The sequence below is a fragment of the Nuphar pumila genome, chromosome 5 (genome assembly GCF_984573655.1).
Source record: "Nuphar pumila chromosome 5, dmNupPumi1.hap1.1, whole genome shotgun sequence".
Taxonomy (NCBI): domain Eukaryota; kingdom Viridiplantae; phylum Streptophyta; class Magnoliopsida; order Nymphaeales; family Nymphaeaceae; genus Nuphar; species Nuphar pumila.
Window position 1 is genome coordinate 98,250,014 of NC_143253.1, and position 14,135 is coordinate 98,264,148.

Genomic DNA, 14,135 nt, shown 5'->3' on the forward strand with positions numbered 1-14,135 from the left:
TCGAATACAAAGTAGTTGCCAATGCTGCAACTAAATTTTTTGGGGTTCATGCCCTGTCTTGAGAACTTCACGTCCCTATCTACTCACCGCCCACTCTCTAGTGCGACAGTATTTCTTACACCTAGCTGCGACTGCGAACTCCGTTCTTAAGCAAACACATTGAAATTGGCATTCACTTTGTGGGGGTCCATGTTACCAAAGGCCAACTCAGGGTGTAGCCCATTCTTTCGTTCAGTTAAATTAAAGATGTTCTCACCAAATCACTTATGGTGTTGCGGTTTTAATTTTTAGGGTCCAAACTCTGCATCCATATGAGACTGTTGTGTCTGTGAAGGATGTTAAAATACTATATCCAAATCCAAAATTTAGGTCCAAATGCAGTACCAAAAAAGTTCAAGAATATCATACTCAACAAGAAGTCCTCTCCATCCAAGAATCCAAAAAAGCCTTGTCAGACCGAGATTGTGTCAAAGAAGAAACTATGGGACTCTCAGATAAGGAAGGTCTCTCACGTAAGAAAACCTTCTAAAGTTCACGTCTCAAGTGGACTCTTCAAAATTGTGATCTCTAATAAGTCATTATTTTAGGTTATATATATATATATATATATATATAAATGGAAATTAACCTTTACCCGGACAAAACGTTGAGGTGAAGGGTCGTGGATCAGGGAAAAAAATCTCAAATGAAATCATAATTAAATGTTTCATTGATTGTCTTTCTATCAAAAGCAGCAATTCTGAGTAGCCAAACAAGAACCCCTATAATTATGGAAAATTTAAATTTCCACTAATTAATGTAATTAACCAAAAATAAAAAGCATTCTATAATTGTAAACCAGTAATTACATTTGCCAATTCATCATCGTCAACCCTTTCAAAAAAAAATGGAAAAAAGCAAAAAAATATATAAAGAAACCGTTAGCGGTCACAAAATTACAGGTAGCGGCCTGTCACAGCCCGGAAGATCCCACGGAGACAACCCAACGCCCAGGAGAACACCGAGAAGACGCAGTCCTTGACGAAGCCGAGGCACGAGGTCACCGGATTCCCGGCGCAGTCGGAAGGGTGCCTCCCCCAGAGTCGCAGGAAAAAATTCCGGCCGGCGGTGCTCGGCGAGACGCCCATCGGCTGGAGGTACGCCCAGGCCGCCTGCTTCACCAACCGGTTGCGGATGGGGATCTCGCGGCCGTCGACCCTGGCGGCTCCGCCGCAGGAGCACCGGTCTCCGCCAGTCGGAGAGGGAGTTCCGGCCGCCGACAACTGGAGAAGGTCCTTGAGGCTAGTGTAGGACGCCGGGCGGATGGAGATGAGTTTCCAGTCGACGAGCTCCGTGGGGAATCCGTTCCGGCGGTCGGCGATCGAGAAGCTCGAGCTCTGAGATCGTGCCGGTACGTGGGATTCGCCGGAATCCGCCGCCTGGATGGTGTTCCACCGCTGGAGGGACGCCGGGGGGTCGAGTTTCACCGCCATCATAGTTGGGCTTCTAGAGAGAGAAAGGGGGTGGTGGGGTTTTTGTGGGTTTGGTGGGCAATGGGTAGCCCGAGATGACCGGAATTCGGCCGGAATCTTTTAGGTGTCAATTGGTGGAAGGGTCCGTGGGCACATGCGAGTGAGCAATTATTTAGAGAGGGAGAGAGAGAGAGAGAGATGCTGGATTTATGGGCTGTTGAAATTGCTGAATTTATTATTTATTTATGATTTTCCATATATTTGTATTTGTTTTTTATGATTTCTATATATATTTATATTTAGTTCGTCAAGGTAGGATGGACGTTGGATAATGGTTGATTTTGTACATTCGAGGGCCTATTTATGAGGTAAATGCCAGAGTTTTGTTTTTTGGGGCCCATGACAAGTTATACGTCACCAGGACACCCCAATTGACTACGTATCGTGTCACTGCATGTATTGTTTTTAAGTTTTAAATGAAATGTTACACAAAACAAAAACAACGTGTCCCACGTACTTTAGGCGTGTTTGATCGCATGTTGGACGTGGCGTACGTGCTTGCCCATAAACCCCCACCCCCCCGATGATGCGATCCTTCATCCTCCGGTGAACCTCTCTCCGACACGCCTCTTCGAGCATTCCTCTAGCGTCCTTTCAGAGCTTCCCTCCGGCGTGACCTAGCTGCAGATCTCTCTCTGTGGCTCAGGCCGAAAAATAGCCTCATAGAGGCCTTTTTCAGTCGGAGCTCTCTCTTTCTATGGCTCAGGCCGTAAAGGACCTCCGAGAGGCCTTTTCAAGCCAAAGAATGGTTGACCGATACAGCTGAATCGTTGGCCAAACGATTCAGGGTTGATACTGATACTGACAACATTGGTAAATTGCAAAAATATGAAGGAAATCAGCATACGCCAACTCGATTAGCTCTGATTCCTTTACAGAGAGAAGACAATTGGCAAAACTTTTATCATGTAGAAGTTTTGATTTCCTTTGGAAACCTCAGGCAAGGTGCTGTCAAACAAGAAGATTGCTCACAATTCCTCTCTCTCTCTCTCTCTCTCTCTCTCTCTCTCAGCACATACTCTCTCTCTCTCTCTCATCTCCCGTCCTTCCCCTTTCATCTACCGTCCCTTCTCCTCATCCTTCCCTCTTCTGGTTGCATCGGATCGATTGTGCCAAGAGAAAATCGATGCCAGCCAAACAAGATCGTTGCCACTGCGACGCTGGGAGGGCCATCACCACCGATCTGACTCTGATCCCTTGATCCTTCAACCCTTCCACTGCTGCAACTACGCCTGCCCTTACCATTGCTCTGTTCATCCAAACACCACCCAACCCTTTCATCTACCGTCCTTCCCCTTTCATCTACCATCCCTTCTCCTCATCCTTCCCTCCACCACGAGATCCATCGGAGATCCGAGAAAACCACACCGGTTTTCGCCGGAATATCCACATCCGGGGGCCGTTTCCGGTGAGGTCGACACTGCTGCTTCCGAACCTTGCGCATCCACAGATCCAAAGTCGTGTGATCATTTCAGGCGTGACATTGGGGGTTTCCAGTTAAGGTGCGGAACCCTAGGGTTGATTTTCTGTCCCTTCAGCCGCGGCATCGCTTCATCTACCGCTCTTCCACAACTCCGATAGATATTTGGTTGCCTCCCTTTTTACTCCCGCTGTTGCTGTGGACCTGAGGTTTTTCCAGTGATCGGTGAAGGCGACATTCGAGTCAGTGTAGCAGCCCTCTCTTGCCCTTGCCCAGCTTTTCCTTCTTTCCCCTCCGACGGCTGTTGTGGTTTTGCCGGTGATTTGCGTCACTCAGCCACCGGGGATCGGCGTTGTGGTTTGAGATCAAGTATTGTTATTACCATGGGAGTTGCCTCTGTATTCTTCCAATTTTGCTGAGCTGCAACACCGATGCCAGCTTCGCCCTACCACCGCCGGGTCGTCCCTCACCGCATCAGAGCCACCATCGCCCGACCTCTACAGCGTCGTCCCTCACTGCATCAGAGCCATCACCAGCTGCAATCGCCCACCATCCTTCAGGCATCAAGCTCTTTGGCGTTTTGACTGCTGAATAGGTCGATTAGGTCGACCTCCTACTGCATCCGTCGACCATCCCACCGGCAGCCAGGTGCTCTTCCCCTATTCTTTCTTACTCATGAGTTGCTCGTCGCATGTTTTTTGGGGTCTTGCTTCTGATCGCTCTTTGGGAGCAAATCGGAGGGCCCTACATATCATTCAAGATGCCCTACATATCATTCAAGATCGCTCTTTGAGAGCACATCGGAGGGCCGGAAACGCAGGGAGTCGACCCCCCTGCCGGAAACGCAGGGGGTCGACCCCCCCTACCGGAAAGCACGGCAGGGGGTTAACCCCCCTGCGTTTCCGGCAGGGAAGGGGCGTACCCCTTGCGTTTAGAAGAAGAAGAAGAAGAAGAAGAAGAAGATTACCTGCGCGTCGCCGGACGGTGGCGGGAGGTTGACGGGGAGCGACAGCTGGCGAGCGCCGGCTGGCGAGCGGTGGACGGGGAGCGGCGGCTGGCGAGCGGCGGCGGCCGGACGGTGGCGAGAGCCGACGGGCGGCGGGAGGGAGCAATACAGCGAAACAGGGAAAAGAGAAAGAGGGATGGGATTAGGGATTTACGCGACATTTAGCGATGGCTTAGCGACGGAAAAATTCCGTCGCTAAGCCGTCGCTAAACCAAAATACCAAAAAAGCGACGGAATATATTCTGTCGCTACGCCGTCGCTAATTAGCGACGGATTAGCGACGACAGAGTTCCCTCTCTAAATCTGTCGCTAAAATGGTGTTCTTGTAATAAAAAGTAGCGACAAAAACATGCAGTCGCTAATCCGTCGCTAAGTAGCGACAGATTAGCGATAAAAGTCGTTTCCTCGCTAATTCATCGCGAATTAGCGACAGATTCTATCTCTAGCTAATCTATCGCTAAGTAGCGACGGAAAAAATCCGTCGCTAATTAACAATTTTCTTGTAGTGTAAGCATACGGAGGTTGTTCGACACAGGCATGTCAGCAATGGTAGTAGAGGCAAGAGGAGCAACCCTCTCAAGGTTACGACTTTCGATGGCAGGTCTCCACGGCGGTCGGCGAGGCCACACACTCCCCGAATTTTTCCAGATTGTGTGTCATGAAGTCTCTGTGTTGGAATATCAGGGGCTTGAATTGCCCATCTAAGCGTTCGTTTTTGGCTAATTGGGTTAGACAGGAGAAGCCTGACCTGATTGCTATCTGTGAAACTAAGATGGATGAAGTTTCTCGTTCTGTTGCCTCTGGTATATGGAGGGGTGCTGACTACTTTTTTAAGCCTGCGGTCAGCCATGCTGGTGGTATCCTTATTTTGGGGAAGCAATCTTTAAATATTTCTCAACTGGACATTGGTCTGTTTTCATTGTCTGTTGCCCTAACTTTACAGGACAGTGGCAGGAGGGTTGTGGTCACTGTTGTGTATGGCCCGAATCACGCTGTCATGAGGCCTGCTTTATGGAACGACCTAAATAGGATCGTCATATCAAATTGGGAGTATCATTTTCTCATGGGAGACTTTAATTGCCTTTTGTCTATCCAGGATTCTAATAATCTCGTTCTTCCCAATTCATCCATGAGAGGTTTTCAAGATTTTGTTAATCAGCATCACCTTTACCCAATTCCTTTTATTGGGGAGCATTACTCTTGGTCGAATAGGCGGATTCGCCCATGCTGCAGAGTTCTTGATAGGGTTTTTGTCACTCCAAATTTGCTGGATCTCATTCCCGATGTCAAGTGTGTCTTGATGGCTCCCTCTATCTCGGACCATGGTCAGTTAATCACTATTTGGGGGGATGGTTTTAAACAAGCCAGGAGTTTTGTGTTTGAACAATGGTGGCTCCAAGAGCCAGACTTTCACACTATTATTTCAGACTCTTGGAACAAGCCTTCCAATGAGCAGTGGGCAGCTATCCGATGTCATGAGAAGTTGTCTCGTCTAGCTAAGGATATCAAAGCTTGGCTCCATAATCGAGATGTGGCTAAATTTCATCAAATGGCTACTTGGGAGCAAGAGATTTCAACATTATATCAAACTATGTCTTCCCCGGAGTCTCTATCTGATTCTCACCTGCAGAGTTTGCAGGACAGATCTACTGACTTATCAACGCTTTTGAAGAACTGGAGGGTCAAAGAGGAAATTAGATGGAAGCAACGGGCAAGGGTGAAATGGCTTGCGGCCGGAGACGATAATACTAAATTTTTTCACTCTTATGCTTCTTATCGTCATAGGAGGAATGTCGTCCCATCAATCACCATTGGGGGCGTTTCGTACCTTAATCAACACGTTATTTCAGTTGTCACTCAGTATCTTAAAGATTTATATTCTGTTTCACTTACTGCGAAGGGTGTCATTGGCCCTGTTTCTGTCGGTTCGATTCGGCAAGATCAAGCCAGAATTATGCAAATGAGGTTCTCTGAAGATGAGATTTTTAGGGCCATCAAAGGTTTGTCGGGGTGGAAAGCTCCAGGTTCTGATGGGTTTCATGTGGATTTCTTCAGAATTTTTTGGTCTTGTGTGAAGCCTGATATTATTAACATGTTTGATGAGTTCTATCGCAACTCCAGATTGCCTATTCAAACCCACTTGGCAATTATTTCTTTAATTCCGAAAGAGGATGCTGCCACTGATATTTCTAGGTTTCGCCCGATTTCTGTTATGAGTGCCCTTTATCGGATGATTGCTAAGGTATTGGCTAATAGGTTGAAGGTCGTGGCTCACCAAATTTTTTCGAATTCTCAGTTCACCTTTATCCACAATAAGAGGATTCACCATTCATTCATCTTGGCCTCTGAAGTCATTCACTCATTACATCTTAGTGGACAACCCTACTTTTCTCTTAAATTGGATTTTCATAAAGCCTTTGATTCTGTGCATTGGCCCTTCTTATTTCAAATGTTATCCAATTTTGGCATTGGTCGTCGTTTTTCTGGATGGGTGAGGGAATTAGTCTCTAATGCTCATGCCATGATTAAGATTAACGGCACTAGAGGTGGCCAGATCAAGTTGGGGCGTGGTTTAAGGCAAGGTTGCCCTCTATCGCCTTTGTTGTTCAATGCCATTGCTGAGGGTCTCGTGGTGTTGCTCAAGCGTGCTGCGGAGAAACGCTTGATAGATCCTCTAGATGTTCCAGATTTTTTGGACCATATTCTTATTTATGCTGATGATATGATTATTTTTGGGCGAGCAAACGTGCAGCAGATGCTTAGATTCAAGCTTATTCTCCAGTTCTTTCTTTCTCTTTCTGGGCTTTCCCTAAATGATAGCAAATGCTCTCTTACTATGTTCAATGTTCAGTCTCCTATGCTTGCAGTGGGTAAACAGATTTTTAATTGTGCAATCTCTGAGTTGCCGATGACATATTTGGGTCTGCCGTTACAAGTGAAATGCCTCTCTTCCGCTGCTTGGGCTCCAACTATTCAAAAAGTGAAAAGCAAGCTTCTTTCGTGGCAGGCTTCTTATCTCTCCATTGCTGGCCGTCTGACCTTAATCAGACATGTTCTTTCTTCTATCCCTGAATTCTTCATGTCAATTTTCGTGATGCCTGTGGGCGTGGAGAAGCAAATTTGTCGTTTAATGTCGGATTTTCTTTGGTCTGGGTGTCACCTTAAGAGTAAGCGCCATTTGTTTGGTTGGCGAACAGTGGTGTTACCGAGGCGTATGGCTGGCTTAGGTGTTTTTGCTCCAAGACAGAGGAGTATTGCTCTCGTAGCCAAGCAATGTTGGATGGCTCATCAACCAGGCTCTCCATGTGCTCGCCTGCTCCATGCTAAATATGGTGCTCCTGATTTATCTCTTTTTCGCCATGGAACCCGGGGTCTGGCGATCTCGCACTTGCGAAGCATGTGGCTGAGAGCCTTATCGTCCTTCAGAGATCAAACTGGGGATGCTGGAAATTATGATCAGTGGTTGCAATGGGCGATTACTTCAAATGGAGCGTTCCACACCCACAAAGTGTATAGATCGTTGCTCCCCCAAGGGGCAGATTGGTTCCCTGAGCGTGCGTTATGGGGTAAGGGCCCTTCTCCAAGATCTCGGTTCTTGGCTTGGTTAATTTTGCATGATAGGGTTCAGACTCACAGTTATTTAAAGAAGTTGGGCTTTCAGTTTCCAAGTTGGTGTGTGTTGTGTCAAGCTGCTGAAGAAACTACTTTTCATTTATTTTGGTCCTGCCCAATCTTTGTGGCCCTATTTAATAGGACGTGGAGATCTCCGAACATAATTGTCAAAGAAGAGTCTTTTGCGCTTGACCTTCTCCTGGGCCCTATTGAAATTAGACGATGCAAGCGGTGGAGACTGATCTGGAAGACATGGTTGCTTACTACTTGGTGGTTTGTTTGGATGGCACGCAATGATGCTACTTTCCGTCAAATTCCGGTCATCTTTAATCATCTTGTCCATAAAATCCTGGTTGATGTATATGCAATATTACGTATGCATCTTAGAGACCTCTCCTCTCATCTGAACGACGTTCACTCAGCGGTGGTTTCTTCTAATCCTGCGGATCCTGGTTGAGTAGGCTTTGTTGTTTTGTTGCTAGCTGTCTGTAGTTTCTTTTCTTTAGCTTTGTTTTTTCTATATTTTAGCTTTGTTTCTTCTGTGTTTGGTTCATGGGTTCAACATTTTGTTGATCTTCATGAGTATTAATGTTGATATTCTTTCGGCTCTCTCTCTCTCAGGCTGGAAAAGGGCCTAGAGAAGAGTTGACCCTTGTGTGGGTTCTCCGACTATGTGCAAATTTTTATGATAGTTGTCAGTCATGTGCATTTGTTTTTTTGGTTCTAGCTTAGTTTTGAAGTTTTGTGTTAGATACTTTATTTACGTTGGAATTGTTTGTACTGCGGGTGTGGTTTTTGCTCATGTACATATGTGTCAAGGATGACTCCAAATGCTTGTTTCTCAAAACATTCAAAGTGGCTGCCTGAGACCTTTAGCTTTCGCGGGGCTTGAGCGCTAGTGCTGCTAATTTTTTTCTTGAATGGCATGATTAGTTCTGTTTCACATTTTGTTTATGTAATCCTTGAATGTAATTCTTTCACATCGTGTCTATGTGCCATACACTGCAATGATCTATAGTGTCGTGGTTATTTGTTGCGGATGCTGAAAAGGATTTCATGAGTTGCCACGCACTTCATTTATGATTGATGTATTTTTTTAGCATTAACTTCTTAGGAAAAAATATCATATAATTGATCGGTTGTATGATTTGGCCAACAAATTAAATTATGGTAAAAAGGGATAATTTGAATGAGATTTTCCTTTTTCATAGGAGTACATAGCGACCGAGAGGTGCACCCAAGAGTGACTACAGGATGTTCGAAAGGATAGTGCATTTTTTGTCATGTTAATCTTCTTGGGTTTTTTGTTTTTTCTAATATTTTGATATATTTTGGGGGGTGATATGCACTTTTTTGGGTTGGAGTGGTTGGTTGACATGCTATGATATTATTCTCTTACTAATGTTGTATTGTTTTGATGATAACATTTTATTTTTTTTGTATACTATGATATTCTTATATATATATATATACTTGATTTTGAATATATTAATGAATGTATTTGTAGGCTCATGTGAATGAATGGAATGAATATATGCATGAACATGTTTATTTTTTAATGAATGAATGAACGTATGGATGAACATGTTCATTTTTAACAAATGAATCAATAATTGTATGGATGAACAAGTTTTGAATGGATGGATGGATGAGCGAATTTATTTTGAATAAATGAATGAATGATTGTATGGATGAGTGTGTTCATTTTCTAATAAATGAATGAATGAATGATTCTATGATTAAGTTCATTCAACTTTTTAATAAATGAATGATTGATTATATGAGAGTTTATTTTTTAATGGATGAATGAATATATATATATATATATATATATATATATATATATATATATATATATATCAGCATGTTTATTTTTTAATAAATAAATGAATGTATGGATGAGCAAGTTCATTTTGAATAAATGAATGATGATTATATGGATGAACATGTTTATTTTTTAATAAATAAATATACATATCAGCAAGTTTATTTTTTAATAAATGAATGATTGTTTGAGCATATTTATTTTTTAATGAATTGAATGAATATATGTATGAGTGGATTTATTTTTTGAATAAATAAATGAATATATGTATGAGTAAGTTCATTTTTTTAATAAATAAATGAATATATGTATGAACATGTCAATTTGAATGAATGTATGGATGAGGGGGTTCATTTTTAATAAATGAATGAATGATTATATGAGCATGTATAATTTTGAATAAAATAATGAATATATATATATAAGTAAGTTTATTTATTTTTTAATACATAAATAAATGATTGTATGAGCATTCTTATTTTTTAATAAATTGAATAATATATATATAAGTATGTTTATTTTTAATGAATAAATGAATATATGTATGAGCAATAAATGAATGAATGTATGAACGAGCATAAAAAATTTTGAACAAAAGAAACGAATGTATGTATGAACGAGCATAAAAATTTTTGAACAAAAGAAACGAATGTATGTATGAACACTTTCATTTATTTTTTAATGAATATATGAGTATGTTCATTTTTTAATAAATGAATAAATGATTGCGTGAGCATCTTTATTTTAAATGAATAAATGTATATAGATATAATTTCGTATCCATATTCAAGGCAAAGATCCATGATTTTTTGACAAATATTCATAATTGGATCCAATACGATATATACCAATTATAGCATGTGTATATCGAAAACATGGTTGCCTATTTGTTTAGAATAAGTTTTAATTTTTTTTTGGTATTTGGATCTAATTTGAGATCCATATTTGAGGCTAAAATCCATGATAAATATGTTAAAACATTCATATGGTGAAGTGGATTAGGACGTACGATCTAAAATGAAGTTATCTGACCCATTATTCATGTGTGTATGTCCAAATTGCCAGGACAAAGTAAATCAAACAACAGACATAAGGAACACAACTACCGTCTACAGTAGAAACAAATGTTGGACAGTTGTTACAAAATTGACAAAATGTGTGTTATGTTTGTTATATCTTATTGTTCCCTCCAATCTTGAACAGCCATCAAACACAACCTTAAGAGAAACGAGAATGTTTTATCCACTGTTGTCAGAATTGGCATCGGACTGAATGATTTTCAAAACCATTCAGAGAATCGATCGGTCTAGACTCTGAACCGAATTGATCTGAATCAGCTCATTTTTTAACCAACAAATGACATGCGTCAGTAAAGTAATAAAATAATATTAAAAACATTTAAAAATCAGCGGAATCAGCATATTTCATATTGATTTTGGGCCAATTCGCAACAATATTGAAAACAATAGCTTTATCCCAAAACGTAATACAGTGAAGCTCTAGCGTCCTAGATAAGGGCCTGTTTGGAATCTAGGAACTGGGATAGGTGTTAATGTGGCTGTTTGGAAACTGGTAGCTGAGATGAGAGTTAATGCATTTGGGATGGAAAGTGGTGCTGTATTTACACTAAAGCATGAAATTGGCAGCTACCACCTCCCAGAGGTGGTAGGTAGCTGTCAATTTCATGCTTTAGCGTAAATACAATGCCACTTCTCATTCCAAATGCATTAACTCCCATGTCACTTCCCATCCCAGCTACTAGTTTTCAAAGAGGCCTTAAAAATCGTTAGACTTCTTTTGTCTTGGGCATCAAATGCTTCCTTTGTCCACCTTATCATAATTCGTTTCAGTTTTAGGAGCTGCCAAAGCCATACCAAATGCATAAATGCCAATCCTAGCGCCTAGATTCCAAACGGGACCACCGTGGGCGTTTGACCAAGATTTTGCATCACGAACACCAAATGCAAAAACACCCATCCCAGCGTCAAGATTCCAAACAGGTCCTTCGTATGTAAAATTGTCAACTTAGGTTCTTTACAGTCATCTTCAACATGCTTTTCCCACCAGACTCAATAAGTGGTTGACAAATGGGGTGTTTGTTTCGTTATTGCCTTTCATATGAAAGAAGCTCTCTTTCATAGGAAATAAGACCTCTTTCTTAGAATCGATGAAACTAACATCTTTATAATGAGACTCGTACATGATAAAATACAAAAAAGTAGTTTCCTGTTAAAATGGGTTTATTCATCCTCCCATGAGTAAGCACTTTCTCTCTAAACTGTTCTTTACAAAGGAAAGAGACTTAGGCTGTTAGGCAATCTCATGGGTGACACCTGTGCACAAGCCAAAGCATAGAGACTCTAAAGGTAAGCCCTCGGAGTTTTATGCTGCCAGGACAACAACCTTTAAGTATGGCAGACAGAGCCGGTGTGGCTGGGTCTTTGATCCTGTAGCGGTTTCTCTGAGTAAAAAAACAAAGAGACTTCCCATAGGTGAGAGTGTCCCCCCTAAGAGTGTAAGGCCACTAGGATGTCTCACGTCTTAATGATCTTTCCATATCATCTATGTCTCAAGGATACAACTAGGGGACTGGAGACATGTTATGCTTGTGAAACTTTTTGTATTGGCAATAGCAATACAAATACATTTAGGACTTATACGATGGTTTGTCTAAGATTTATGTCTATTATGTAACAATTGTACCAAGTCTAACGTTTGTTTCTACCGTGTATAGAAGCTATGTTCCAAATATTCATTGTTTGATTTTGCTATGCGGACAGCTTGGAAAGACATGGATAATGGGTTGGATTACTTTGTTTTAAATTGTATTACCTGATTCACCCACCTATATTCATTTTTCACAAGTATATTATGAGCTTTAACCATAGATATGAATCTCGAATTGGATCCAAATACAAAAAAAAAAACTTATGTAAAACGAATACGCAAACCATATTTTCAATATACAAATGTTAAAAAATTGTAAAAACAATAATTAAAATACAAAATGTTAAAAAAAAAATCAGCAAAACGCTAAAAAAAAACTCAAATTTTCCAGAAAGAAAGCATCAGTCAAAGATGCACATAAAGTTACCAACCTCCACTTCCCGAGAAATTAAACTACGCACGTCGAGTTCCTCTCTCATTTTACAGCTCATCAAAACGAGCTAAAAAAATGAATAAACTTAACAAATCCCAAGACAAAGCCCTAAAAAATGATTTCATTTCTCCATTTTTGAGCTAAAAAAAATTCAAAGATTGTAAAAGATAATAAAGAGAAAGAAGAAAAGACTATCTCTACTATGAATGAGATAGAAAAAACATGCTAATAGGATCAGAATTCAATGACGACGGAGAGGAGGCAGCATAGAGAATGAGGAGGAGAGAGGAAGAACATGGGGAGACTCTCTCACTACTCTCTGAAGCAACCTCAGCTTTGGGCATGAGCTTGGCGGAGAAACAAGAGGAACACGGGATTTGGTGAAGAGAGATGTTCGCTGAAAAGATAGACTAGCCGGAGAGAGAGGTTTGCCGAAGGACTGTCGAGCTCTAGGTTGGGGGTGAGATAGGCCAGAGAGTGTTTCGTAAAAGGGGTCGGGGGTGGGAGGGTGGTGTATGTTCGCCCCCGATGATTCACTGAATCCCACGTCTGTGTTCGGGGGGTCGAATGAGCGCCACGTATTCATCGGGGGGTGAGGCAGCGAGAGATTGTCAGAGGGGTCCCAACAACAACTTTTATTTTTCTTTTTTGTTCATCCCATCCATGTTCTTTTAGTAGCAAGGGGTGAAAATATGTGAAGGTTGTATTATGGATACTGGTGTTATGTGCATCTGACGCGTCCAACGTTTGTTACAAAACGTGTGCTGATTGGGTTTTTTGTCCCGCGTGATGGGCCATCAAACAATCCCTTATGTCACATGGACATGCCATTTTAGCCAAGTGCCCCTAGTGACATAATGAAGATGTTGATTTGGACACAAATTTGTATGGATATTTGGATCTAGATTCAAGTCAGCCACGTCAGATCTAACACTGATCCTAATTCAGATTTGGACCTGTTGCTTAAACTTCAGGTTTGGAACTATATCTATTTTGACCTGGCCCATATCTGATCAGTTTGCACCCTTACAGCTTATGGATATAATTGAAACACTCAGACTTGGGTCGTACTCATATCAGATATGATCTGATGTAGATTAATTGGGTTCCAAGTCAGATACTGACTCGGATGGAGAGAACTTGTATCAAATCTAGATTCAATCAGGGGACATATCCTAATGGGATATACATTGACACGCAAACAGTTTGGATACTTGGATTCAGACTCGAATCTGCATTCGGATTCAGATGTAAGAATACTAAAACTGGAACCAAATCTAATTAATAAACGACTATGGCTTTCTTCTTGTACCGAATCTGATTGAACGATCCAATTGGGTATCTAACCGATTTAGAGCTCATTTTCTGCACCATAAGGAGGCCTCACGTTTACGTTGCTGCAGTGGTCCTCGCAAAAATGCATCAAAAGTTGTGTTTTCGCAAAAAGCCCCAGCTTTCCGTGGCACGCAAACGCGCACTTAGTGGGGATAAGCACCAAATCAAACGTGGAAGCTGTGGTGCAAGTAACTGCTCTGCTTCTGCTTCTGCTTCTGCTTCTTCTTCTGCTTTGTGGAACCCACAAGGAAGCGAAGCTTCGTGGCATCCTTCCATGTGTTTTTTTCTTTCTCCTTTTCTTCACTTGGCTCGATGGGTCGTCAATT